At 51.6% G+C, this 21,559-nt stretch overlaps 45 non-coding genes across 45 annotated transcripts; 36 read left to right on the forward strand and 9 right to left on the reverse strand.

Annotated features, from left to right (window-relative positions):
• Positions 1 to 224: 224 nt before the first annotated feature.
• Trnag-ucc lies at positions 225 to 296 on the reverse strand. Its single transcript has one exon. It is a non-coding gene; the product is annotated as a tRNA-Gly (tRNA).
• A 336-nt stretch (positions 297 to 632) lies between these two features.
• Trnag-gcc lies at positions 633 to 703 on the forward strand. The gene has a single exon. It is a non-coding gene; the product is annotated as a tRNA-Gly (tRNA).
• A 295-nt stretch (positions 704 to 998) lies between these two features.
• Trnam-cau lies at positions 999 to 1,071 on the forward strand. Its single transcript has one exon. It is a non-coding gene; the product is annotated as a tRNA-Met (tRNA).
• Positions 1,072 to 1,527: 456 nt separating this feature from the next.
• Trnae-uuc lies at positions 1,528 to 1,599 on the forward strand. Its single transcript has one exon. It is a non-coding gene; the product is annotated as a tRNA-Glu (tRNA).
• A 229-nt stretch (positions 1,600 to 1,828) lies between these two features.
• Positions 1,829 to 1,902, forward strand: Trnai-aau. Its single transcript has one exon. It is a non-coding gene; the product is annotated as a tRNA-Ile (tRNA).
• A 752-nt stretch (positions 1,903 to 2,654) lies between these two features.
• Trnag-ucc lies at positions 2,655 to 2,726 on the reverse strand. Its single transcript has one exon. It is a non-coding gene; the product is annotated as a tRNA-Gly (tRNA).
• Positions 2,727 to 3,062: 336 nt separating this feature from the next.
• On the forward strand, positions 3,063 to 3,133 carry Trnag-gcc. Its single transcript has one exon. It is a non-coding gene; the product is annotated as a tRNA-Gly (tRNA).
• Positions 3,134 to 3,428: 295 nt separating this feature from the next.
• Trnam-cau lies at positions 3,429 to 3,501 on the forward strand. The gene has a single exon. It is a non-coding gene; the product is annotated as a tRNA-Met (tRNA).
• A 456-nt stretch (positions 3,502 to 3,957) lies between these two features.
• Trnae-uuc lies at positions 3,958 to 4,029 on the forward strand. Its single transcript has one exon. It is a non-coding gene; the product is annotated as a tRNA-Glu (tRNA).
• A 229-nt stretch (positions 4,030 to 4,258) lies between these two features.
• On the forward strand, positions 4,259 to 4,332 carry Trnai-aau. The gene has a single exon. It is a non-coding gene; the product is annotated as a tRNA-Ile (tRNA).
• A 751-nt stretch (positions 4,333 to 5,083) lies between these two features.
• Positions 5,084 to 5,155, reverse strand: Trnag-ucc. The gene has a single exon. It is a non-coding gene; the product is annotated as a tRNA-Gly (tRNA).
• Positions 5,156 to 5,491: 336 nt separating this feature from the next.
• Trnag-gcc lies at positions 5,492 to 5,562 on the forward strand. Its single transcript has one exon. It is a non-coding gene; the product is annotated as a tRNA-Gly (tRNA).
• A 295-nt stretch (positions 5,563 to 5,857) lies between these two features.
• Positions 5,858 to 5,930, forward strand: Trnam-cau. The gene has a single exon. It is a non-coding gene; the product is annotated as a tRNA-Met (tRNA).
• Positions 5,931 to 6,386: 456 nt separating this feature from the next.
• Trnae-uuc lies at positions 6,387 to 6,458 on the forward strand. The gene has a single exon. It is a non-coding gene; the product is annotated as a tRNA-Glu (tRNA).
• A 229-nt stretch (positions 6,459 to 6,687) lies between these two features.
• Trnai-aau lies at positions 6,688 to 6,761 on the forward strand. The gene has a single exon. It is a non-coding gene; the product is annotated as a tRNA-Ile (tRNA).
• A 751-nt stretch (positions 6,762 to 7,512) lies between these two features.
• Trnag-ucc lies at positions 7,513 to 7,584 on the reverse strand. Its single transcript has one exon. It is a non-coding gene; the product is annotated as a tRNA-Gly (tRNA).
• Positions 7,585 to 7,920: 336 nt separating this feature from the next.
• On the forward strand, positions 7,921 to 7,991 carry Trnag-gcc. Its single transcript has one exon. It is a non-coding gene; the product is annotated as a tRNA-Gly (tRNA).
• A 295-nt stretch (positions 7,992 to 8,286) lies between these two features.
• Positions 8,287 to 8,359, forward strand: Trnam-cau. The gene has a single exon. It is a non-coding gene; the product is annotated as a tRNA-Met (tRNA).
• Positions 8,360 to 8,815: 456 nt separating this feature from the next.
• Trnae-uuc lies at positions 8,816 to 8,887 on the forward strand. The gene has a single exon. It is a non-coding gene; the product is annotated as a tRNA-Glu (tRNA).
• A 229-nt stretch (positions 8,888 to 9,116) lies between these two features.
• Trnai-aau lies at positions 9,117 to 9,190 on the forward strand. Its single transcript has one exon. It is a non-coding gene; the product is annotated as a tRNA-Ile (tRNA).
• A 752-nt stretch (positions 9,191 to 9,942) lies between these two features.
• On the reverse strand, positions 9,943 to 10,014 carry Trnag-ucc. Its single transcript has one exon. It is a non-coding gene; the product is annotated as a tRNA-Gly (tRNA).
• Positions 10,015 to 10,350: 336 nt separating this feature from the next.
• Positions 10,351 to 10,421, forward strand: Trnag-gcc. The gene has a single exon. It is a non-coding gene; the product is annotated as a tRNA-Gly (tRNA).
• Positions 10,422 to 10,716: 295 nt separating this feature from the next.
• Positions 10,717 to 10,789, forward strand: Trnam-cau. The gene has a single exon. It is a non-coding gene; the product is annotated as a tRNA-Met (tRNA).
• A 456-nt stretch (positions 10,790 to 11,245) lies between these two features.
• Trnae-uuc lies at positions 11,246 to 11,317 on the forward strand. The gene has a single exon. It is a non-coding gene; the product is annotated as a tRNA-Glu (tRNA).
• A 229-nt stretch (positions 11,318 to 11,546) lies between these two features.
• Positions 11,547 to 11,620, forward strand: Trnai-aau. Its single transcript has one exon. It is a non-coding gene; the product is annotated as a tRNA-Ile (tRNA).
• Positions 11,621 to 12,372: 752 nt separating this feature from the next.
• On the reverse strand, positions 12,373 to 12,444 carry Trnag-ucc. The gene has a single exon. It is a non-coding gene; the product is annotated as a tRNA-Gly (tRNA).
• A 336-nt stretch (positions 12,445 to 12,780) lies between these two features.
• Positions 12,781 to 12,851, forward strand: Trnag-gcc. Its single transcript has one exon. It is a non-coding gene; the product is annotated as a tRNA-Gly (tRNA).
• Positions 12,852 to 13,146: 295 nt separating this feature from the next.
• Positions 13,147 to 13,219, forward strand: Trnam-cau. The gene has a single exon. It is a non-coding gene; the product is annotated as a tRNA-Met (tRNA).
• A 456-nt stretch (positions 13,220 to 13,675) lies between these two features.
• Positions 13,676 to 13,747, forward strand: Trnae-uuc. Its single transcript has one exon. It is a non-coding gene; the product is annotated as a tRNA-Glu (tRNA).
• A 229-nt stretch (positions 13,748 to 13,976) lies between these two features.
• Positions 13,977 to 14,050, forward strand: Trnai-aau. The gene has a single exon. It is a non-coding gene; the product is annotated as a tRNA-Ile (tRNA).
• A 750-nt stretch (positions 14,051 to 14,800) lies between these two features.
• Positions 14,801 to 14,872, reverse strand: Trnag-ucc. The gene has a single exon. It is a non-coding gene; the product is annotated as a tRNA-Gly (tRNA).
• A 336-nt stretch (positions 14,873 to 15,208) lies between these two features.
• Trnag-gcc lies at positions 15,209 to 15,279 on the forward strand. Its single transcript has one exon. It is a non-coding gene; the product is annotated as a tRNA-Gly (tRNA).
• A 295-nt stretch (positions 15,280 to 15,574) lies between these two features.
• Positions 15,575 to 15,647, forward strand: Trnam-cau. Its single transcript has one exon. It is a non-coding gene; the product is annotated as a tRNA-Met (tRNA).
• Positions 15,648 to 16,103: 456 nt separating this feature from the next.
• Trnae-uuc lies at positions 16,104 to 16,175 on the forward strand. Its single transcript has one exon. It is a non-coding gene; the product is annotated as a tRNA-Glu (tRNA).
• A 229-nt stretch (positions 16,176 to 16,404) lies between these two features.
• On the forward strand, positions 16,405 to 16,478 carry Trnai-aau. The gene has a single exon. It is a non-coding gene; the product is annotated as a tRNA-Ile (tRNA).
• A 750-nt stretch (positions 16,479 to 17,228) lies between these two features.
• On the reverse strand, positions 17,229 to 17,300 carry Trnag-ucc. The gene has a single exon. It is a non-coding gene; the product is annotated as a tRNA-Gly (tRNA).
• A 336-nt stretch (positions 17,301 to 17,636) lies between these two features.
• Positions 17,637 to 17,707, forward strand: Trnag-gcc. The gene has a single exon. It is a non-coding gene; the product is annotated as a tRNA-Gly (tRNA).
• A 295-nt stretch (positions 17,708 to 18,002) lies between these two features.
• Positions 18,003 to 18,075, forward strand: Trnam-cau. Its single transcript has one exon. It is a non-coding gene; the product is annotated as a tRNA-Met (tRNA).
• Positions 18,076 to 18,531: 456 nt separating this feature from the next.
• On the forward strand, positions 18,532 to 18,603 carry Trnae-uuc. The gene has a single exon. It is a non-coding gene; the product is annotated as a tRNA-Glu (tRNA).
• A 229-nt stretch (positions 18,604 to 18,832) lies between these two features.
• Positions 18,833 to 18,906, forward strand: Trnai-aau. The gene has a single exon. It is a non-coding gene; the product is annotated as a tRNA-Ile (tRNA).
• Positions 18,907 to 19,657: 751 nt separating this feature from the next.
• Positions 19,658 to 19,729, reverse strand: Trnag-ucc. The gene has a single exon. It is a non-coding gene; the product is annotated as a tRNA-Gly (tRNA).
• Positions 19,730 to 20,065: 336 nt separating this feature from the next.
• Positions 20,066 to 20,136, forward strand: Trnag-gcc. Its single transcript has one exon. It is a non-coding gene; the product is annotated as a tRNA-Gly (tRNA).
• Positions 20,137 to 20,431: 295 nt separating this feature from the next.
• Positions 20,432 to 20,504, forward strand: Trnam-cau. The gene has a single exon. It is a non-coding gene; the product is annotated as a tRNA-Met (tRNA).
• Positions 20,505 to 20,960: 456 nt separating this feature from the next.
• On the forward strand, positions 20,961 to 21,032 carry Trnae-uuc. Its single transcript has one exon. It is a non-coding gene; the product is annotated as a tRNA-Glu (tRNA).
• Positions 21,033 to 21,261: 229 nt separating this feature from the next.
• On the forward strand, positions 21,262 to 21,335 carry Trnai-aau. Its single transcript has one exon. It is a non-coding gene; the product is annotated as a tRNA-Ile (tRNA).
• The last annotated feature ends 224 nt before the right edge of the window (positions 21,336 to 21,559 follow it).

The raw sequence follows: 21,559 nt of genomic DNA on the forward strand, positions 1-21,559 counted from the left end.
CCTCGCCATACCTCTCTCAGTCGTTTCGCGTGCTTGTCCTCTTGATATAGGCCGATTGGAGAGCGTCAGCTCTCGCGTCAGCTGAGCAAAGTCGAGACAAGTCGAGACTCAAGGGGAATCGACGCACACACTATAGGGTGGCATGAAAGCGAGTAAGAGGGGGAAAGAAACATTAATTTAAAGACGCGTGGCAAAAGTACTCATACGCAAAAGTAAAAGCCGGCTGCGGTGGCCGGGAATCGAACCCGGATCAACTGCTTGGAAGGCAACTATGCTGACCATTACACCACCACCGCACGGTTTCCGTCCGCGCACGCCGCGCTGTGTCTGCTTCCCGCCTGTCGGCGGCGGCTCAAGGTGGTCGTAGCTGTAGGCGCATTACGGGGTAGGCGAGCGCATCCAGACAGCGTCTCTACGCACATTTCGCGTCCTTTGGCAAGAGTCGTCGCGTGCGTGCGCCGCAAGAGTACTTAGGCGATCGCGTTCGGGCGTCATTTTTAAGCAGTGCAGTGCAGTTCAGGATTCAGCGTGTGTAGCATTCTCTCGAGAGGATGCGACGGCGCTGGACGGCAGTCCCACTTTCCCCTCAGACGTCTGCCGCGGAAAGCACCAGGAAGCTGTGAACTAGCTGAGCATCGGTGGTTCAGTGGTAGAATGCTCGCCTGCCACGCGGGCGGCCCGGGTTCGATTCCCGGCCGATGCATCATTTTGTTTTTTCTCCGATAGTGGTGCTGCGTGTCTTTCGCACTCGAACTGCGTGAGCCATGAGAATGAACCGCGGGATTTCCGTGTGGGAATAACCAAACATGCAGCGCGCACGACTGCTCGTTTGGACTGTTGTGCGCTATTGTACATACTGGCGTCGGCCTAGCATCGCAAGTTGCCTGTCGCGCCGGGAATGCACGTGTAGCAACAGAAAAAAATGAGCCAGGAAGTGCAGACTCTCTACCACTGGTATTTGGTACTTACCGAGATTCCAGAAGGCCTGGCGATCACCTGCCTCGGTAGCGCAGTAGGCAGCGCGTAAGTCTCATAATCTTAAGGTCGTGAGTTCGATCCTCACCCGGGGCATTTAATTTACTTTCGTCCACAGCTAAATCGACGGCTCTGGGGTTTGCGAAGGAGCAAAACACTTTGTACTTTGTTATCCTCAAGGCTTCAACGACTCAGCGTGATAATGTTTACTTCCCGTTATTACTACTTGCAGTTCTTATGTGAAATTTTCAAGGAAAAAAGTACTAGTAATAATACTGAATTTCGTACGATATAACGTGTAAAGTCACACAATGTATGACCTGCTGTACGATGACAGGCAGCAGGTATTTACTTGCGAAATAAGTAAATAAATATTACTACTTACAGCTTTGCTTTTCCTCCTACCGCTGTAACAACGAGGCATAAAGCAATGAATTGTGACTTTTGCCATGCGCGCCTCGCCATGGGCGCGCGAAAAGATGCTCGCAAACAGGGAAAGTGCGACACGGAAAGCGAGTGGACCGGGTGTAAACCCCGAGTAAAACTTGCGCGTCCGGTGTGGTCTAGTGGCTAGGATACCTGGCTTTCACCCAGGAGGCCCGGGTTCGATTCCCGGTACCGGAACGGAATTTTTCGGCAAAAGTCACGACAAGTTTTGACCCTGCGAAAGGCTGTTTCACGTCCTCCTCGCATTATAGCTACTGGTTCATAAACGTCAGCTGAAAACAGTCGAGAGAAACGGGCACGCAATGAAATTACTACGAGCAGCGGAATAAAGGAAGAAGAGACGCTGGTCCACTGTTGGACTGCTACCATAGAAATGTTACATGGCAATACGCAGAGCAATTCCCGAGGCCCGTTAGCTCAGTCGGTTAGAGCGTCGTGCTAATAACGCGAAGGTCGTGGGTTCGATCCCCCCACGGGCCACTACGATTTCACTCTTTCAAAAAGGCAACGCCGATTTCGGCGGGGAAGTATGGTAACAAAGAAGTCGTCACATTGTGTGGGAGCTGATAGGGGACCAGAACGCGACTTGTCGGGACGCGCTAAAACACTTCACTGGTCACAGCACGGTGAACACAAAGTTTCTCGTCCGATCACCGCTACTGCGCGAAGCTGGGCGTTGTCAGTGCTTGGGCGGGTGACCGCCTGCGAACACAGGGCACTGCCGACGGTTTCAATTCGTATTACTCTTTCCTCTTCGGTTTCGGAGCTGCAGCGCTATTCGGTCAAGGGCACTGGCGCCACGTTTTGCCTCTCGGTATGCCAAGTCGCGCCGTGCGGCCACAGTGAAATGAAGGAGCGTGTTGTAAAATTTTCAACAAAGAAAAAAAAAAAAAAAAAAGAAATGTACTAGTAATAAAACTGAATTTGTCTGACAGAACATGTAACATCAGACAATACATGATAACAGGCAGCAGGTATTTACTTGAGGCATAAGTAATGTGGTGGCCGCCTCGCCATACCTCTCTCAGTCGTTTCGCGTGCTTGTCCTCTTGATATAGGCCGATTGGAGAGCGTCAGCTCTCGCGTCAGCTGAGCAAAGTCGAGACAAGTCGAGACTCAAGGGGAATCGACGCACACACTATAGGGTGGCATGAAAGCGAGTAAGAGGGGGAAAGAAACATTAATTTAAAGACGCGTGGCAAAAGTACTCATACGCAAAAGTAAAAGCCGGCTGCGGTGGCCGGGAATCGAACCCGGATCAACTGCTTGGAAGGCAACTATGCTGACCATTACACCACCACCGCACGGTTTCCGTCCGCGCACGCCGCGCTGTGTCTGCTTCCCGCCTGTCGGCGGCGGCTCAAGGTGGTCGTAGCTGTAGGCGCATTACGGGGTAGGCGAGCGCATCCAGACAGCGTCTCTACGCACATTTCGCGTCCTTTGGCAAGAGTCGTCGCGTGCGTGCGCCGCAAGAGTACTTAGGCGATCGCGTTCGGGCGTCATTTTTAAGCAGTGCAGTGCAGTTCAGGATTCAGCGTGTGTAGCATTCTCTCGAGAGGATGCGACGGCGCTGGACGGCAGTCCCACTTTCCCCTCAGACGTCTGCCGCGGAAAGCACCAGGAAGCTGTGAACTAGCTGAGCATCGGTGGTTCAGTGGTAGAATGCTCGCCTGCCACGCGGGCGGCCCGGGTTCGATTCCCGGCCGATGCATCATTTTGTTTTTTCTCCGATAGTGGTGCTGCGTGTCTTTCGCACTCGAACTGCGTGAGCCATGAGAATGAACCGCGGGATTTCCGTGTGGGAATAACCAAACATGCAGCGCGCACGACTGCTCGTTTGGACTGTTGTGCGCTATTGTACATACTGGCGTCGGCCTAGCATCGCAAGTTGCCTGTCGCGCCGGGAATGCACGTGTAGCAACAGAAAAAAATGAGCCAGGAAGTGCAGACTCTCTACCACTGGTATTTGGTACTTACCGAGATTCCAGAAGGCCTGGCGATCACCTGCCTCGGTAGCGCAGTAGGCAGCGCGTAAGTCTCATAATCTTAAGGTCGTGAGTTCGATCCTCACCCGGGGCATTTAATTTACTTTCGTCCACAGCTAAATCGACGGCTCTGGGGTTTGCGAAGGAGCAAAACACTTTGTACTTTGTTATCCTCAAGGCTTCAACGACTCAGCGTGATAATGTTTACTTCCCGTTATTACTACTTGCAGTTCTTATGTGAAATTTTCAAGGAAAAAAGTACTAGTAATAATACTGAATTTCGTACGATATAACGTGTAAAGTCACACAATGTATGACCTGCTGTACGATGACAGGCAGCAGGTATTTACTTGCGAAATAAGTAAATAAATATTACTACTTACAGCTTTGCTTTTCCTCCTACCGCTGTAACAACGAGGCATAAAGCAATGAATTGTGACTTTTGCCATGCGCGCCTCGCCATGGGCGCGCGAAAAGATGCTCGCAAACAGGGAAAGTGCGACACGGAAAGCGAGTGGACCGGGTGTAAACCCCGAGTAAAACTTGCGCGTCCGGTGTGGTCTAGTGGCTAGGATACCTGGCTTTCACCCAGGAGGCCCGGGTTCGATTCCCGGTACCGGAACGGAATTTTTCGGCAAAAGTCACGACAAGTTTTGACCCTGCGAAAGGCTGTTTCACGTCCTCCTCGCATTATAGCTACTGGTTCATAAACGTCAGCTGAAAACAGTCGAGAGAAACGGGCACGCAATGAAATTACTACGAGCAGCGGAATAAAGGAAGAAGAGACGCTGGTCCACTGTTGGACTGCTACCATAGAAATGTTACATGGCAATACGCAGAGCAATTCCCGAGGCCCGTTAGCTCAGTCGGTTAGAGCGTCGTGCTAATAACGCGAAGGTCGTGGGTTCGATCCCCCCACGGGCCACTACGATTTCACTCTTTCAAAAAGGCAACGCCGATTTCGGCGGGGAAGTATGGTAACAAAGAAGTCGTCACATTGTGTGGGAGCTGATAGGGGACCAGAACGCGACTTGTCGGGACGCGCTAAAACACTTCACTGGTCACAGCACGGTGAACACAAAGTTTCTCGTCCGATCACCGCTACTGCGCGAAGCTGGGCGTTGTCAGTGCTTGGGCGGGTGACCGCCTGCGAACACAGGGCACTGCCGACGGTTTCAATTCGTATTACTCTTTCCTCTTCGGTTTCGGAGCTGCAGCGCTATTCGGTCAAGGGCACTGGCGCCACGTTTTGCCTCTCGGTATGCCAAGTCGCGCCGTGCGGCCACAGTGAAATGAAGGAGCGTGTTGTAAAATTTTCAACAAAGAAAAAAAAAAAAAAAAAGAAATGTACTAGTAATAAAACTGAATTTGTCTGACAGAACATGTAACATCAGACAATACATGATAACAGGCAGCAGGTATTTACTTGAGGCATAAGTAATGTGGTGGCCGCCTCGCCATACCTCTCTCAGTCGTTTCGCGTGCTTGTCCTCTTGATATAGGCCGATTGGAGAGCGTCAGCTCTCGCGTCAGCTGAGCAAAGTCGAGACAAGTCGAGACTCAAGGGGAATCGACGCACACACTATAGGGTGGCATGAAAGCGAGTAAGAGGGGGAAAGAAACATTAATTTAAAGACGCGTGGCAAAAGTACTCATACGCAAAAGTAAAAGCCGGCTGCGGTGGCCGGGAATCGAACCCGGATCAACTGCTTGGAAGGCAACTATGCTGACCATTACACCACCACCGCACGGTTTCCGTCCGCGCACGCCGCGCTGTGTCTGCTTCCCGCCTGTCGGCGGCGGCTCAAGGTGGTCGTAGCTGTAGGCGCATTACGGGGTAGGCGAGCGCATCCAGACAGCGTCTCTACGCACATTTCGCGTCCTTTGGCAAGAGTCGTCGCGTGCGTGCGCCGCAAGAGTACTTAGGCGATCGCGTTCGGGCGTCATTTTTAAGCAGTGCAGTGCAGTTCAGGATTCAGCGTGTGTAGCATTCTCTCGAGAGGATGCGACGGCGCTGGACGGCAGTCCCACTTTCCCCTCAGACGTCTGCCGCGGAAAGCACCAGGAAGCTGTGAACTAGCTGAGCATCGGTGGTTCAGTGGTAGAATGCTCGCCTGCCACGCGGGCGGCCCGGGTTCGATTCCCGGCCGATGCATCATTTTGTTTTTTCTCCGATAGTGGTGCTGCGTGTCTTTCGCACTCGAACTGCGTGAGCCATGAGAATGAACCGCGGGATTTCCGTGTGGGAATAACCAAACATGCAGCGCGCACGACTGCTCGTTTGGACTGTTGTGCGCTATTGTACATACTGGCGTCGGCCTAGCATCGCAAGTTGCCTGTCGCGCCGGGAATGCACGTGTAGCAACAGAAAAAAATGAGCCAGGAAGTGCAGACTCTCTACCACTGGTATTTGGTACTTACCGAGATTCCAGAAGGCCTGGCGATCACCTGCCTCGGTAGCGCAGTAGGCAGCGCGTAAGTCTCATAATCTTAAGGTCGTGAGTTCGATCCTCACCCGGGGCATTTAATTTACTTTCGTCCACAGCTAAATCGACGGCTCTGGGGTTTGCGAAGGAGCAAAACACTTTGTACTTTGTTATCCTCAAGGCTTCAACGACTCAGCGTGATAATGTTTACTTCCCGTTATTACTACTTGCAGTTCTTATGTGAAATTTTCAAGGAAAAAAGTACTAGTAATAATACTGAATTTCGTACGATATAACGTGTAAAGTCACACAATGTATGACCTGCTGTACGATGACAGGCAGCAGGTATTTACTTGCGAAATAAGTAAATAAATATTACTACTTACAGCTTTGCTTTTCCTCCTACCGCTGTAACAACGAGGCATAAAGCAATGAATTGTGACTTTTGCCATGCGCGCCTCGCCATGGGCGCGCGAAAAGATGCTCGCAAACAGGGAAAGTGCGACACGGAAAGCGAGTGGACCGGGTGTAAACCCCGAGTAAAACTTGCGCGTCCGGTGTGGTCTAGTGGCTAGGATACCTGGCTTTCACCCAGGAGGCCCGGGTTCGATTCCCGGTACCGGAACGGAATTTTTCGGCAAAAGTCACGACAAGTTTTGACCCTGCGAAAGGCTGTTTCACGTCCTCCTCGCATTATAGCTACTGGTTCATAAACGTCAGCTGAAAACAGTCGAGAGAAACGGGCACGCAATGAAATTACTACGAGCAGCGGAATAAAGGAAGAAGAGACGCTGGTCCACTGTTGGACTGCTACCATAGAAATGTTACATGGCAATACGCAGAGCAATTCCCGAGGCCCGTTAGCTCAGTCGGTTAGAGCGTCGTGCTAATAACGCGAAGGTCGTGGGTTCGATCCCCCCACGGGCCACTACGATTTCACTCTTTCAAAAAGGCAACGCCGATTTCGGCGGGGAAGTATGGTAACAAAGAAGTCGTCACATTGTGTGGGAGCTGATAGGGGACCAGAACGCGACTTGTCGGGACGCGCTAAAACACTTCACTGGTCACAGCACGGTGAACACAAAGTTTCTCGTCCGATCACCGCTACTGCGCGAAGCTGGGCGTTGTCAGTGCTTGGGCGGGTGACCGCCTGCGAACACAGGGCACTGCCGACGGTTTCAATTCGTATTACTCTTTCCTCTTCGGTTTCGGAGCTGCAGCGCTATTCGGTCAAGGGCACTGGCGCCACGTTTTGCCTCTCGGTATGCCAAGTCGCGCCGTGCGGCCACAGTGAAATGAAGGAGCGTGTTGTAAAATTTTCAACAAAGAAAAAAAAAAAAAAAAAGAAATGTACTAGTAATAAAACTGAATTTGTCTGACAGAACATGTAACATCAGACAATACATGATAACAGGCAGCAGGTATTTACTTGAGGCATAAGTAATGTGGTGGCCGCCTCGCCATACCTCTCTCAGTCGTTTCGCGTGCTTGTCCTCTTGATATAGGCCGATTGGAGAGCGTCAGCTCTCGCGTCAGCTGAGCAAAGTCGAGACAAGTCGAGACTCAAGGGGAATCGACGCACACACTATAGGGTGGCATGAAAGCGAGTAAGAGGGGGAAAGAAACATTAATTTAAAGACGCGTGGCAAAAGTACTCATACGCAAAAGTAAAAGCCGGCTGCGGTGGCCGGGAATCGAACCCGGATCAACTGCTTGGAAGGCAACTATGCTGACCATTACACCACCACCGCACGGTTTCCGTCCGCGCACGCCGCGCTGTGTCTGCTTCCCGCCTGTCGGCGGCGGCTCAAGGTGGTCGTAGCTGTAGGCGCATTACGGGGTAGGCGAGCGCATCCAGACAGCGTCTCTACGCACATTTCGCGTCCTTTGGCAAGAGTCGTCGCGTGCGTGCGCCGCAAGAGTACTTAGGCGATCGCGTTCGGGCGTCATTTTTAAGCAGTGCAGTGCAGTTCAGGATTCAGCGTGTGTAGCATTCTCTCGAGAGGATGCGACGGCGCTGGACGGCAGTCCCACTTTCCCCTCAGACGTCTGCCGCGGAAAGCACCAGGAAGCTGTGAACTAGCTGAGCATCGGTGGTTCAGTGGTAGAATGCTCGCCTGCCACGCGGGCGGCCCGGGTTCGATTCCCGGCCGATGCATCATTTTGTTTTTTCTCCGATAGTGGTGCTGCGTGTCTTTCGCACTCGAACTGCGTGAGCCATGAGAATGAACCGCGGGATTTCCGTGTGGGAATAACCAAACATGCAGCGCGCACGACTGCTCGTTTGGACTGTTGTGCGCTATTGTACATACTGGCGTCGGCCTAGCATCGCAAGTTGCCTGTCGCGCCGGGAATGCACGTGTAGCAACAGAAAAAAATGAGCCAGGAAGTGCAGACTCTCTACCACTGGTATTTGGTACTTACCGAGATTCCAGAAGGCCTGGCGATCACCTGCCTCGGTAGCGCAGTAGGCAGCGCGTAAGTCTCATAATCTTAAGGTCGTGAGTTCGATCCTCACCCGGGGCATTTAATTTACTTTCGTCCACAGCTAAATCGACGGCTCTGGGGTTTGCGAAGGAGCAAAACACTTTGTACTTTGTTATCCTCAAGGCTTCAACGACTCAGCGTGATAATGTTTACTTCCCGTTATTACTACTTGCAGTTCTTATGTGAAATTTTCAAGGAAAAAAGTACTAGTAATAATACTGAATTTCGTACGATATAACGTGTAAAGTCACACAATGTATGACCTGCTGTACGATGACAGGCAGCAGGTATTTACTTGCGAAATAAGTAAATAAATATTACTACTTACAGCTTTGCTTTTCCTCCTACCGCTGTAACAACGAGGCATAAAGCAATGAATTGTGACTTTTGCCATGCGCGCCTCGCCATGGGCGCGCGAAAAGATGCTCGCAAACAGGGAAAGTGCGACACGGAAAGCGAGTGGACCGGGTGTAAACCCCGAGTAAAACTTGCGCGTCCGGTGTGGTCTAGTGGCTAGGATACCTGGCTTTCACCCAGGAGGCCCGGGTTCGATTCCCGGTACCGGAACGGAATTTTTCGGCAAAAGTCACGACAAGTTTTGACCCTGCGAAAGGCTGTTTCACGTCCTCCTCGCATTATAGCTACTGGTTCATAAACGTCAGCTGAAAACAGTCGAGAGAAACGGGCACGCAATGAAATTACTACGAGCAGCGGAATAAAGGAAGAAGAGACGCTGGTCCACTGTTGGACTGCTACCATAGAAATGTTACATGGCAATACGCAGAGCAATTCCCGAGGCCCGTTAGCTCAGTCGGTTAGAGCGTCGTGCTAATAACGCGAAGGTCGTGGGTTCGATCCCCCCACGGGCCACTACGATTTCACTCTTTCAAAAAGGCAACGCCGATTTCGGCGGGGAAGTATGGTAACAAAGAAGTCGTCACATTGTGTGGGAGCTGATAGGGGACCAGAACGCGACTTGTCGGGACGCGCTAAAACACTTCACTGGTCACAGCACGGTGAACACAAAGTTTCTCGTCCGATCACCGCTACTGCGCGAAGCTGGGCGTTGTCAGTGCTTGGGCGGGTGACCGCCTGCGAACACAGGGCACTGCCGACGGTTTCAATTCGTATTACTCTTTCCTCTTCGGTTTCGGAGCTGCAGCGCTATTCGGTCAAGGGCACTGGCGCCACGTTTTGCCTCTCGGTATGCCAAGTCGCGCCGTGCGGCCACAGTGAAATGAAGGAGCGTGTTGTAAAATTTTCAACAAAGAAAAAAAAAAAAAAAAAAGAAATGTACTAGTAATAAAACTGAATTTGTCTGACAGAACATGTAACATCAGACAATACATGATAACAGGCAGCAGGTATTTACTTGAGGCATAAGTAATGTGGTGGCCGCCTCGCCATACCTCTCTCAGTCGTTTCGCGTGCTTGTCCTCTTGATATAGGCCGATTGGAGAGCGTCAGCTCTCGCGTCAGCTGAGCAAAGTCGAGACAAGTCGAGACTCAAGGGGAATCGACGCACACACTATAGGGTGGCATGAAAGCGAGTAAGAGGGGGAAAGAAACATTAATTTAAAGACGCGTGGCAAAAGTACTCATACGCAAAAGTAAAAGCCGGCTGCGGTGGCCGGGAATCGAACCCGGATCAACTGCTTGGAAGGCAACTATGCTGACCATTACACCACCACCGCACGGTTTCCGTCCGCGCACGCCGCGCTGTGTCTGCTTCCCGCCTGTCGGCGGCGGCTCAAGGTGGTCGTAGCTGTAGGCGCATTACGGGGTAGGCGAGCGCATCCAGACAGCGTCTCTACGCACATTTCGCGTCCTTTGGCAAGAGTCGTCGCGTGCGTGCGCCGCAAGAGTACTTAGGCGATCGCGTTCGGGCGTCATTTTTAAGCAGTGCAGTGCAGTTCAGGATTCAGCGTGTGTAGCATTCTCTCGAGAGGATGCGACGGCGCTGGACGGCAGTCCCACTTTCCCCTCAGACGTCTGCCGCGGAAAGCACCAGGAAGCTGTGAACTAGCTGAGCATCGGTGGTTCAGTGGTAGAATGCTCGCCTGCCACGCGGGCGGCCCGGGTTCGATTCCCGGCCGATGCATCATTTTGTTTTTTCTCCGATAGTGGTGCTGCGTGTCTTTCGCACTCGAACTGCGTGAGCCATGAGAATGAACCGCGGGATTTCCGTGTGGGAATAACCAAACATGCAGCGCGCACGACTGCTCGTTTGGACTGTTGTGCGCTATTGTACATACTGGCGTCGGCCTAGCATCGCAAGTTGCCTGTCGCGCCGGGAATGCACGTGTAGCAACAGAAAAAAATGAGCCAGGAAGTGCAGACTCTCTACCACTGGTATTTGGTACTTACCGAGATTCCAGAAGGCCTGGCGATCACCTGCCTCGGTAGCGCAGTAGGCAGCGCGTAAGTCTCATAATCTTAAGGTCGTGAGTTCGATCCTCACCCGGGGCATTTAATTTACTTTCGTCCACAGCTAAATCGACGGCTCTGGGGTTTGCGAAGGAGCAAAACACTTTGTACTTTGTTATCCTCAAGGCTTCAACGACTCAGCGTGATAATGTTTACTTCCCGTTATTACTACTTGCAGTTCTTATGTGAAATTTTCAAGGAAAAAAGTACTAGTAATAATACTGAATTTCGTACGATATAACGTGTAAAGTCACACAATGTATGACCTGCTGTACGATGACAGGCAGCAGGTATTTACTTGCGAAATAAGTAAATAAATATTACTACTTACAGCTTTGCTTTTCCTCCTACCGCTGTAACAACGAGGCATAAAGCAATGAATTGTGACTTTTGCCATGCGCGCCTCGCCATGGGCGCGCGAAAAGATGCTCGCAAACAGGGAAAGTGCGACACGGAAAGCGAGTGGACCGGGTGTAAACCCCGAGTAAAACTTGCGCGTCCGGTGTGGTCTAGTGGCTAGGATACCTGGCTTTCACCCAGGAGGCCCGGGTTCGATTCCCGGTACCGGAACGGAATTTTTCGGCAAAAGTCACGACAAGTTTTGACCCTGCGAAAGGCTGTTTCACGTCCTCCTCGCATTATAGCTACTGGTTCATAAACGTCAGCTGAAAACAGTCGAGAGAAACGGGCACGCAATGAAATTACTACGAGCAGCGGAATAAAGGAAGAAGAGACGCTGGTCCACTGTTGGACTGCTACCATAGAAATGTTACATGGCAATACGCAGAGCAATTCCCGAGGCCCGTTAGCTCAGTCGGTTAGAGCGTCGTGCTAATAACGCGAAGGTCGTGGGTTCGATCCCCCCACGGGCCACTACGATTTCACTCTTTCAAAAAGGCAACGCCGATTTCGGCGGGGAAGTATGGTAACAAAGAAGTCGTCACATTGTGTGGGAGCTGATAGGGGACCAGAACGCGACTTGTCGGGACGCGCTAAAACACTTCACTGGTCACAGCACGGTGAACACAAAGTTTCTCGTCCGATCACCGCTACTGCGCGAAGCTGGGCGTTGTCAGTGCTTGGGCGGGTGACCGCCTGCGAACACAGGGCACTGCCGACGGTTTCAATTCGTATTACTCTTTCCTCTTCGGTTTCGGAGCTGCAGCGCTATTCGGTCAAGGGCACTGGCGCCACGTTTTGCCTCTCGGTATGCCAAGTCGCGCCGTGCGGCCACAGTGAAATGAAGGAGCGTGTTGTAAAATTTTCAACAAAGAAAAAAAAAAAAAAAAAAGAAATGTACTAGTAATAAAACTGAATTTGTCTGACAGAACATGTAACATCAGACAATACATGATAACAGGCAGCAGGTATTTACTTGAGGCATAAGTAATGTGGTGGCCGCCTCGCCATACCTCTCTCAGTCGTTTCGCGTGCTTGTCCTCTTGATATAGGCCGATTGGAGAGCGTCAGCTCTCGCGTCAGCTGAGCAAAGTCGAGACAAGTCGAGACTCAAGGGGAATCGACGCACACACTATAGGGTGGCATGAAAGCGAGTAAGAGGGGGAAAGAAACATTAATTTAAAGACGCGTGGCAAAAGTACTCATACGCAAAAGTAAAAGCCGGCTGCGGTGGCCGGGAATCGAACCCGGATCAACTGCTTGGAAGGCAACTATGCTGACCATTACACCACCACCGCACGGTTTCCGTCCGCGCACGCCGCGCTGTGTCTGCTTCCCGCCTGTCGGCGGCGGCTCAAGGTGGTCGTAGCTGTAGGCGCATTACGGGGTAGGCGAGCGCATCCAGACAGCGTCTCTACGCACATTTCGCGTCCTTTGGCAAGAGTCGTCGCGTGCGTGCGCCGCAAGAGTACTTAGGCGATCGCGTTCGGGCGTCATTTTTAAGCAGTGCAGTGCAGTTCAGGATTCAGCGTGTGTAGCATTCTCTCGAGAGGATGCGACGGCGCTGGACGGCAGTCCCACTTTCCCCTCAGACGTCTGCCGCGGAAAGCACCAGGAAGCTGTGAACTAGCTGAGCATCGGTGGTTCAGTGGTAGAATGCTCGCCTGCCACGCGGGCGGCCCGGGTTCGATTCCCGGCCGATGCATCATTTTGTTTTTTCTCCGATAGTGGTGCTGCGTGTCTTTCGCACTCGAACTGCGTGAGCCATGAGAATGAACCGCGGGATTTCCGTGTGGGAATAACCAAACATGCAGCGCGCACGACTGCTCGTTTGGACTGTTGTGCGCTATTGTACATACTGGCGTCGGCCTAGCATCGCAAGTTGCCTGTCGCGCCGGGAATGCACGTGTAGCAACAGAAAAAAATGAGCCAGGAAGTGCAGACTCTCTACCACTGGTATTTGGTACTTACCGAGATTCCAGAAGGCCTGGCGATCACCTGCCTCGGTAGCGCAGTAGGCAGCGCGTAAGTCTCATAATCTTAAGGTCGTGAGTTCGATCCTCACCCGGGGCATTTAATTTACTTTCGTCCACAGCTAAATCGACGGCTCTGGGGTTTGCGAAGGAGCAAAACACTTTGTACTTTGTTATCCTCAAGGCTTCAACGACTCAGCGTGATAATGTTTACTTCCCGTTATTACTACTTGCAGTTCTTATGTGAAATTTTCAAGGAAAAAAGTACTAGTAATAATACTGAATTTCGTACGATATAACGTGTAAAGTCACACAATGTATGACCTGCTGTACGATGACAGGCAGCAGGTATTTACTTGCGAAATAAGTAAATAAATATTACTACTTACAGCTTTGCTTTTCCTCCTACCGCTGTAACAACGAGGCATAAAGCAATGAATTGTGACTTTTGCCATGCGCGCCTCGCCATGGGCGCGCGAAAAGATGCTCGCAAACAGGGAAAGTGCGACACGGAAAGCGAGTGGACCGGGTGTAAACCCCGAGTAAAACTTGCGCGTCCGGTGTGGTCTAGTGGCTAGGATACCTGGCTTTCACCCAGGAGGCCCGGGTTCGATTCCCGGTACCGGAACGGAATTTTTCGGCAAAAGTCACGACAAGTTTTGACCCTGCGAAAGGCTGTTTCACGTCCTCCTCGCATTATAGCTACTGGTTCATAAACGTCAGCTGAAAACAGTCGAGAGAAACGGGCACGCAATGAAATTACTACGAGCAGCGGAATAAAGGAAGAAGAGACGCTGGTCCACTGTTGGACTGCTACCATAGAAATGTTACATGGCAATACGCAGAGCAATTCCCGAGGCCCGTTAGCTCAGTCGGTTAGAGCGTCGTGCTAATAACGCGAAGGTCGTGGGTTCGATCCCCCCACGGGCCACTACGATTTCACTCTTTCAAAAAGGCAACGCCGATTTCGGCGGGGAAGTATGGTAACAAAGAAGTCGTCACATTGTGTGGGAGCTGATAGGGGACCAGAACGCGACTTGTCGGGACGCGCTAAAACACTTCACTGGTCACAGCACGGTGAACACAAAGTTTCTCGTCCGATCACCGCTACTGCGCGAAGCTGGGCGTTGTCAGTGCTTGGGCGGGTGACCGCCTGCGAACACAGGGCACTGCCGACGGTTTCAATTCGTATTACTCTTTCCTCTTCGGTTTCGGAGCTGCAGCGCTATTCGGTCAAGGGCACTGGCGCCACGTTTTGCCTCTCGGTATGCCAAGTCGCGCCGTGCGGCCACAGTGAAATGAAGGAGCGTGTTGTAAAATTTTCAACAAAGAAAAAAAAAAAAAAAAGAAATGTACTAGTAATAAAACTGAATTTGTCTGACAGAACATGTAACATCAGACAATACATGATAACAGGCAGCAGGTATTTACTTGAGGCATAAGTAATGTGGTGGCCGCCTCGCCATACCTCTCTCAGTCGTTTCGCGTGCTTGTCCTCTTGATATAGGCCGATTGGAGAGCGTCAGCTCTCGCGTCAGCTGAGCAAAGTCGAGACAAGTCGAGACTCAAGGGGAATCGACGCACACACTATAGGGTGGCATGAAAGCGAGTAAGAGGGGGAAAGAAACATTAATTTAAAGACGCGTGGCAAAAGTACTCATACGCAAAAGTAAAAGCCGGCTGCGGTGGCCGGGAATCGAACCCGGATCAACTGCTTGGAAGGCAACTATGCTGACCATTACACCACCACCGCACGGTTTCCGTCCGCGCACGCCGCGCTGTGTCTGCTTCCCGCCTGTCGGCGGCGGCTCAAGGTGGTCGTAGCTGTAGGCGCATTACGGGGTAGGCGAGCGCATCCAGACAGCGTCTCTACGCACATTTCGCGTCCTTTGGCAAGAGTCGTCGCGTGCGTGCGCCGCAAGAGTACTTAGGCGATCGCGTTCGGGCGTCATTTTTAAGCAGTGCAGTGCAGTTCAGGATTCAGCGTGTGTAGCATTCTCTCGAGAGGATGCGACGGCGCTGGACGGCAGTCCCACTTTCCCCTCAGACGTCTGCCGCGGAAAGCACCAGGAAGCTGTGAACTAGCTGAGCATCGGTGGTTCAGTGGTAGAATGCTCGCCTGCCACGCGGGCGGCCCGGGTTCGATTCCCGGCCGATGCATCATTTTGTTTTTTCTCCGATAGTGGTGCTGCGTGTCTTTCGCACTCGAACTGCGTGAGCCATGAGAATGAACCGCGGGATTTCCGTGTGGGAATAACCAAACATGCAGCGCGCACGACTGCTCGTTTGGACTGTTGTGCGCTATTGTACATACTGGCGTCGGCCTAGCATCGCAAGTTGCCTGTCGCGCCGGGAATGCACGTGTAGCAACAGAAAAAAATGAGCCAGGAAGTGCAGACTCTCTACCACTGGTATTTGGTACTTACCGAGATTCCAGAAGGCCTGGCGATCACCTGCCTCGGTAGCGCAGTAGGCAGCGCGTAAGTCTCATAATCTTAAGGTCGTGAGTTCGATCCTCACCCGGGGCATTTAATTTACTTTCGTCCACAGCTAAATCGACGGCTCTGGGGTTTGCGAAGGAGCAAAACACTTTGTACTTTGTTATCCTCAAGGCTTCAACGACTCAGCGTGATAATGTTTACTTCCCGTTATTACTACTTGCAGTTCTTATGTGAAATTTTCAAGGAAAAAAGTACTAGTAATAATACTGAATTTCGTACGATATAACGTGTAAAGTCACACAATGTATGACCTGCTGTACGATGACAGGCAGCAGGTATTTACTTGCGAAATAAGTAAATAAATATTACTACTTACAGCTTTGCTTTTCCTCCTACCGCTGTAACAACGAGGCATAAAGCAATGAATTGTGACTTTTGCCATGCGCGCCTCGCCATGGGCGCGCGAAAAGATGCTCGCAAACAGGGAAAGTGCGACACGGAAAGCGAGTGGACCGGGTGTAAACCCCGAGTAAAACTTGCGCGTCCGGTGTGGTCTAGTGGCTAGGATACCTGGCTTTCACCCAGGAGGCCCGGGTTCGATTCCCGGTACCGGAACGGAATTTTTCGGCAAAAGTCACGACAAGTTTTGACCCTGCGAAAGGCTGTTTCACGTCCTCCTCGCATTATAGCTACTGGTTCATAAACGTCAGCTGAAAACAGTCGAGAGAAACGGGCACGCAATGAAATTACTACGAGCAGCGGAATAAAGGAAGAAGAGACGCTGGTCCACTGTTGGACTGCTACCATAGAAATGTTACATGGCAATACGCAGAGCAATTCCCGAGGCCCGTTAGCTCAGTCGGTTAGAGCGTCGTGCTAATAACGCGAAGGTCGTGGGTTCGATCCCCCCACGGGCCACTACGATTTCACTCTTTCAAAAAGGCAACGCCGATTTCGGCGGGGAAGTATGGTAACAAAGAAGTCGTCACATTGTGTGGGAGCTGATAGGGGACCAGAACGCGACTTGTCGGGACGCGCTAAAACACTTCACTGGTCACAGCACGGTGAACACAAAGTTTCTCGTCCGATCACCGCTACTGCGCGAAGCTGGGCGTTGTCAGTGCTTGGGCGGGTGACCGCCTGCGAACACAGGGCACTGCCGACGGTTTCAATTCGTATTACTCTTTCCTCTTCGGTTTCGGAGCTGCAGCGCTATTCGGTCAAGGGCACTGGCGCCACGTTTTGCCTCTCGGTATGCCAAGTCGCGCCGTGCGGCCACAGTGAAATGAAGGAGCGTGTTGTAAAATTTTCAACAAAGAAAAAAAAAAAAAAAAGAAATGTACTAGTAATAAAACTGAATTTGTCTGACAGAACATGTAACATCAGACAATACATGATAACAGGCAGCAGGTATTTACTTGAGGCATAAGTAATGTGGTGGCCGCCTCGCCATACCTCTCTCAGTCGTTTCGCGTGCTTGTCCTCTTGATATAGGCCGATTGGAGAGCGTCAGCTCTCGCGTCAGCTGAGCAAAGTCGAGACAAGTCGAGACTCAAGGGGAATCGACGCACACACTATAGGGTGGCATGAAAGCGAGTAAGAGGGGGAAAGAAACATTAATTTAAAGACGCGTGGCAAAAGTACTCATACGCAAAAGTAAAAGCCGGCTGCGGTGGCCGGGAATCGAACCCGGATCAACTGCTTGGAAGGCAACTATGCTGACCATTACACCACCACCGCACGGTTTCCGTCCGCGCACGCCGCGCTGTGTCTGCTTCCCGCCTGTCGGCGGCGGCTCAAGGTGGTCGTAGCTGTAGGCGCATTACGGGGTAGGCGAGCGCATCCAGACAGCGTCTCTACGCACATTTCGCGTCCTTTGGCAAGAGTCGTCGCGTGCGTGCGCCGCAAGAGTACTTAGGCGATCGCGTTCGGGCGTCATTTTTAAGCAGTGCAGTGCAGTTCAGGATTCAGCGTGTGTAGCATTCTCTCGAGAGGATGCGACGGCGCTGGACGGCAGTCCCACTTTCCCCTCAGACGTCTGCCGCGGAAAGCACCAGGAAGCTGTGAACTAGCTGAGCATCGGTGGTTCAGTGGTAGAATGCTCGCCTGCCACGCGGGCGGCCCGGGTTCGATTCCCGGCCGATGCATCATTTTGTTTTTTCTCCGATAGTGGTGCTGCGTGTCTTTCGCACTCGAACTGCGTGAGCCATGAGAATGAACCGCGGGATTTCCGTGTGGGAATAACCAAACATGCAGCGCGCACGACTGCTCGTTTGGACTGTTGTGCGCTATTGTACATACTGGCGTCGGCCTAGCATCGCAAGTTGCCTGTCGCGCCGGGAATGCACGTGTAGCAACAGAAAAAAATGAGCCAGGAAGTGCAGACTCTCTACCACTGGTATTTGGTACTTACCGAGATTCCAGAAGGCCTGGCGATCACCTGCCTCGGTAGCGCAGTAGGCAGCGCGTAAGTCTCATAATCTTAAGGTCGTGAGTTCGATCCTCACCCGGGGCATTTAATTTACTTTCGTCCACAGCTAAATCGACGGCTCTGGGGTTTGCGAAGGAGCAAAAAACTTTGTACTTTGTTATCCTCAAGGCTTCAACGACTCAGCGTGATAATGTTTACTTCCCGTTATTACTACTTGCAGTTCTTATGTGAAATTTTCAAGGAAAAAAGTACTAGTAATAATACTGAATTTCGTACGATATAACGTGTAAAGTCACACAATGTATGACCTGCTGTACGATGACAGGCAGCAGGTATTTACTTGCGAAATAAGTAAATAAATATTACTACTTACAGCTTTGCTTTTCCTCCTACCGCTGTAACAACGAGGCATAAAGCAATGAATTGTGACTTTTGCCATGCGCGCCTCGCCATGGGCGCGCGAAAAGATGCTCGCAAACAGGGAAAGTGCGACACGGAAAGCGAGTGGACCGGGTGTAAACCCCGAGTAAAACTTGCGCGTCCGGTGTGGTCTAGTGGCTAGGATACCTGGCTTTCACCCAGGAGGCCCGGGTTCGATTCCCGGTACCGGAACGGAATTTTTCGGCAAAAGTCACGACAAGTTTTGACCCTGCGAAAGGCTGTTTCACGTCCTCCTCGCATTATAGCTACTGGTTCATAAACGTCAGCTGAAAACAGTCGAGAGAAACGGGCACGCAATGAAATTACTACGAGCAGCGGAATAAAGGAAGAAGAGACGCTGGTCCACTGTTGGACTGCTACCATAGAAATGTTACATGGCAATACGCAGAGCAATTCCCGAGGCCCGTTAGCTCAGTCGGTTAGAGCGTCGTGCTAATAACGCGAAGGTCGTGGGTTCGATCCCCCCACGGGCCACTACGATTTCACTCTTTCAAAAAGGCAACGCCGATTTCGGCGGGGAAGTATGGTAACAAAGAAGTCGTCACATTGTGTGGGAGCTGATAGGGGACCAGAACGCGACTTGTCGGGACGCGCTAAAACACTTCACTGGTCACAGCACGGTGAACACAAAGTTTCTCGTCCGATCACCGCTACTGCGCGAAGCTGGGCGTTGTCAGTGCTTGGGCGGGTGACCGCCTGCGAACACAGGGCACTGCCGACGGTTTCAATTCGTATTACTCTTTCCTCTTCGGTTTCGGAGCTGCAGCGCTATTCGGTCAAGGGCACTGGCGCCACGTTTTGCCTCTCGGTATGCCAAGTCGCGCCGTGCGGCCACAGTGAAATGAAGGAGCGTGTTGTAAAATTTTCAACAAAGAAAAAAAAAAAAAAAAAGAAATGTACTAGTAATAAAACTGAATTTGTCTGACAGAACATGTAACATCAGACAATACATGATAACAGGCAGCAGGTATTTACTTGAGGCATAAGTAATGTGGTGGCCGCCTCGCCATACCTCTCTCAGTCGTTTCGCGTGCTTGTCCTCTTGATATAGGCCGATTGGAGAGCGTCAGCTCTCGCGTCAGCTGAGCAAAGTCGAGACAAGTCGAGACTCAAGGGGAATCGACGCACACACTATAGGGTGGCATGAAAGCGAGTAAGAGGGGGAAAGAAACATTAATTTAAAGACGCGTGGCAAAAGTACTCATACGCAAAAGTAAAAGCCGGCTGCGGTGGCCGGGAATCGAACCCGGATCAACTGCTTGGAAGGCAACTATGCTGACCATTACACCACCACCGCACGGTTTCCGTCCGCGCACGCCGCGCTGTGTCTGCTTCCCGCCTGTCGGCGGCGGCTCAAGGTGGTCGTAGCTGTAGGCGCATTACGGGGTAGGCGAGCGCATCCAGACAGCGTCTCTACGCACATTTCGCGTCCTTTGGCAAGAGTCGTCGCGTGCGTGCGCCGCAAGAGTACTTAGGCGATCGCGTTCGGGCGTCATTTTTAAGCAGTGCAGTGCAGTTCAGGATTCAGCGTGTGTAGCATTCTCTCGAGAGGATGCGACGGCGCTGGACGGCAGTCCCACTTTCCCCTCAGACGTCTGCCGCGGAAAGCACCAGGAAGCTGTGAACTAGCTGAGCATCGGTGGTTCAGTGGTAGAATGCTCGCCTGCCACGCGGGCGGCCCGGGTTCGATTCCCGGCCGATGCATCATTTTGTTTTTTCTCCGATAGTGGTGCTGCGTGTCTTTCGCACTCGAACTGCGTGAGCCATGAGAATGAACCGCGGGATTTCCGTGTGGGAATAACCAAACATGCAGCGCGCACGACTGCTCGTTTGGACTGTTGTGCGCTATTGTACATACTGGCGTCGGCCTAGCATCGCAAGTTGCCTGTCGCGCCGGGAATGCACGTGTAGCAACAGAAAAAAATGAGCCAGGAAGTGCAGACTCTCTACCACTGGTATTTGGTACTTACCGAGATTCCAGAAGGCCTGGCGATCACCTGCCTCGGTAGCGCAGTAGGCAGCGCGTAAGTCTCATAATCTTAAGGTCGTGAGTTCGATCCTCACCCGGGGCATTTAATTTACTTTCGTCCACAGCTAAATCGACGGCTCTGGGGTTTGCGAAGGAGCAAAACACTTTGTACTTTGTTATCCTCAAGGCTTCAACGACTCAGCGTGATAATGTTTACTTCCCGTTATTACTACTTGCAGTTCTTATGTGAAATTTTCAAGGAAAAAAGTACTAGTAATAATACTGAATTTCGTACGATATAACGTGTAAAGTCACACAATGTATGACCTGCTGTACGATGACAGGCAGCAGGTATTTACTTGCGAAATAAGTAAATAAATATTACTACTTACAGCTTTGCTTTTCCTCCTACCGCTGTAACAACGAGGCATAAAGCAATGAATTGTGACTTTTGCCATGCGCGCCTCGCCATGGGCGCGCGAAAAGATGCTCGCAAACAGGGAAAGTGCGACACGGAAAGCGAGTGGACCGGGTGTAAACCCCGAGTAAAACTTGCGCGTCCGGTGTGGTCTAGTGGCTAGGATACCTGGCTTTCACCCAGGAGGCCCGGGTTCGATTCCCGGTACCGGAACGGAATTTTTCGGCAAAAGTCACGACAAGTTTTGACCCTGCGAAAGGCTGTTTCACGTCCTCCTCGCATTATAGCTACTGGTTCATAAACGTCAGCTGAAAACAGTCGAGAGAAACGGGCACGCAATGAAATTACTACGAGCAGCGGAATAAAGGAAGAAGAGACGCTGGTCCACTGTTGGACTGCTACCATAGAAATGTTACATGGCAATACGCAGAGCAATTCCCGAGGCCCGTTAGCTCAGTCGGTTAGAGCGTCGTGCTAATAACGCGAAGGTCGTGGGTTCGATCCCCCCACGGGCCACTACGATTTCACTCTTTCAAAAAGGCAACGCCGATTTCGGCGGGGAAGTATGGTAACAAAGAAGTCGTCACATTGTGTGGGAGCTGATAGGGGACCAGAACGCGACTTGTCGGGACGCGCTAAAACACTTCACTGGTCACAGCACGGTGAACACAAAGTTTCTCGTCCGATCACCGCTACTGCGCGAAGCTGGGCGTTGTCAGTGCTTGGGCGGGTGACCGCCT

Source organism: Schistocerca piceifrons, unplaced genomic scaffold (assembly GCF_021461385.2).
Source record: "Schistocerca piceifrons isolate TAMUIC-IGC-003096 unplaced genomic scaffold, iqSchPice1.1 HiC_scaffold_595, whole genome shotgun sequence".
NCBI classification, from domain to species: Eukaryota; Metazoa; Arthropoda; class Insecta; order Orthoptera; family Acrididae; genus Schistocerca; species Schistocerca piceifrons.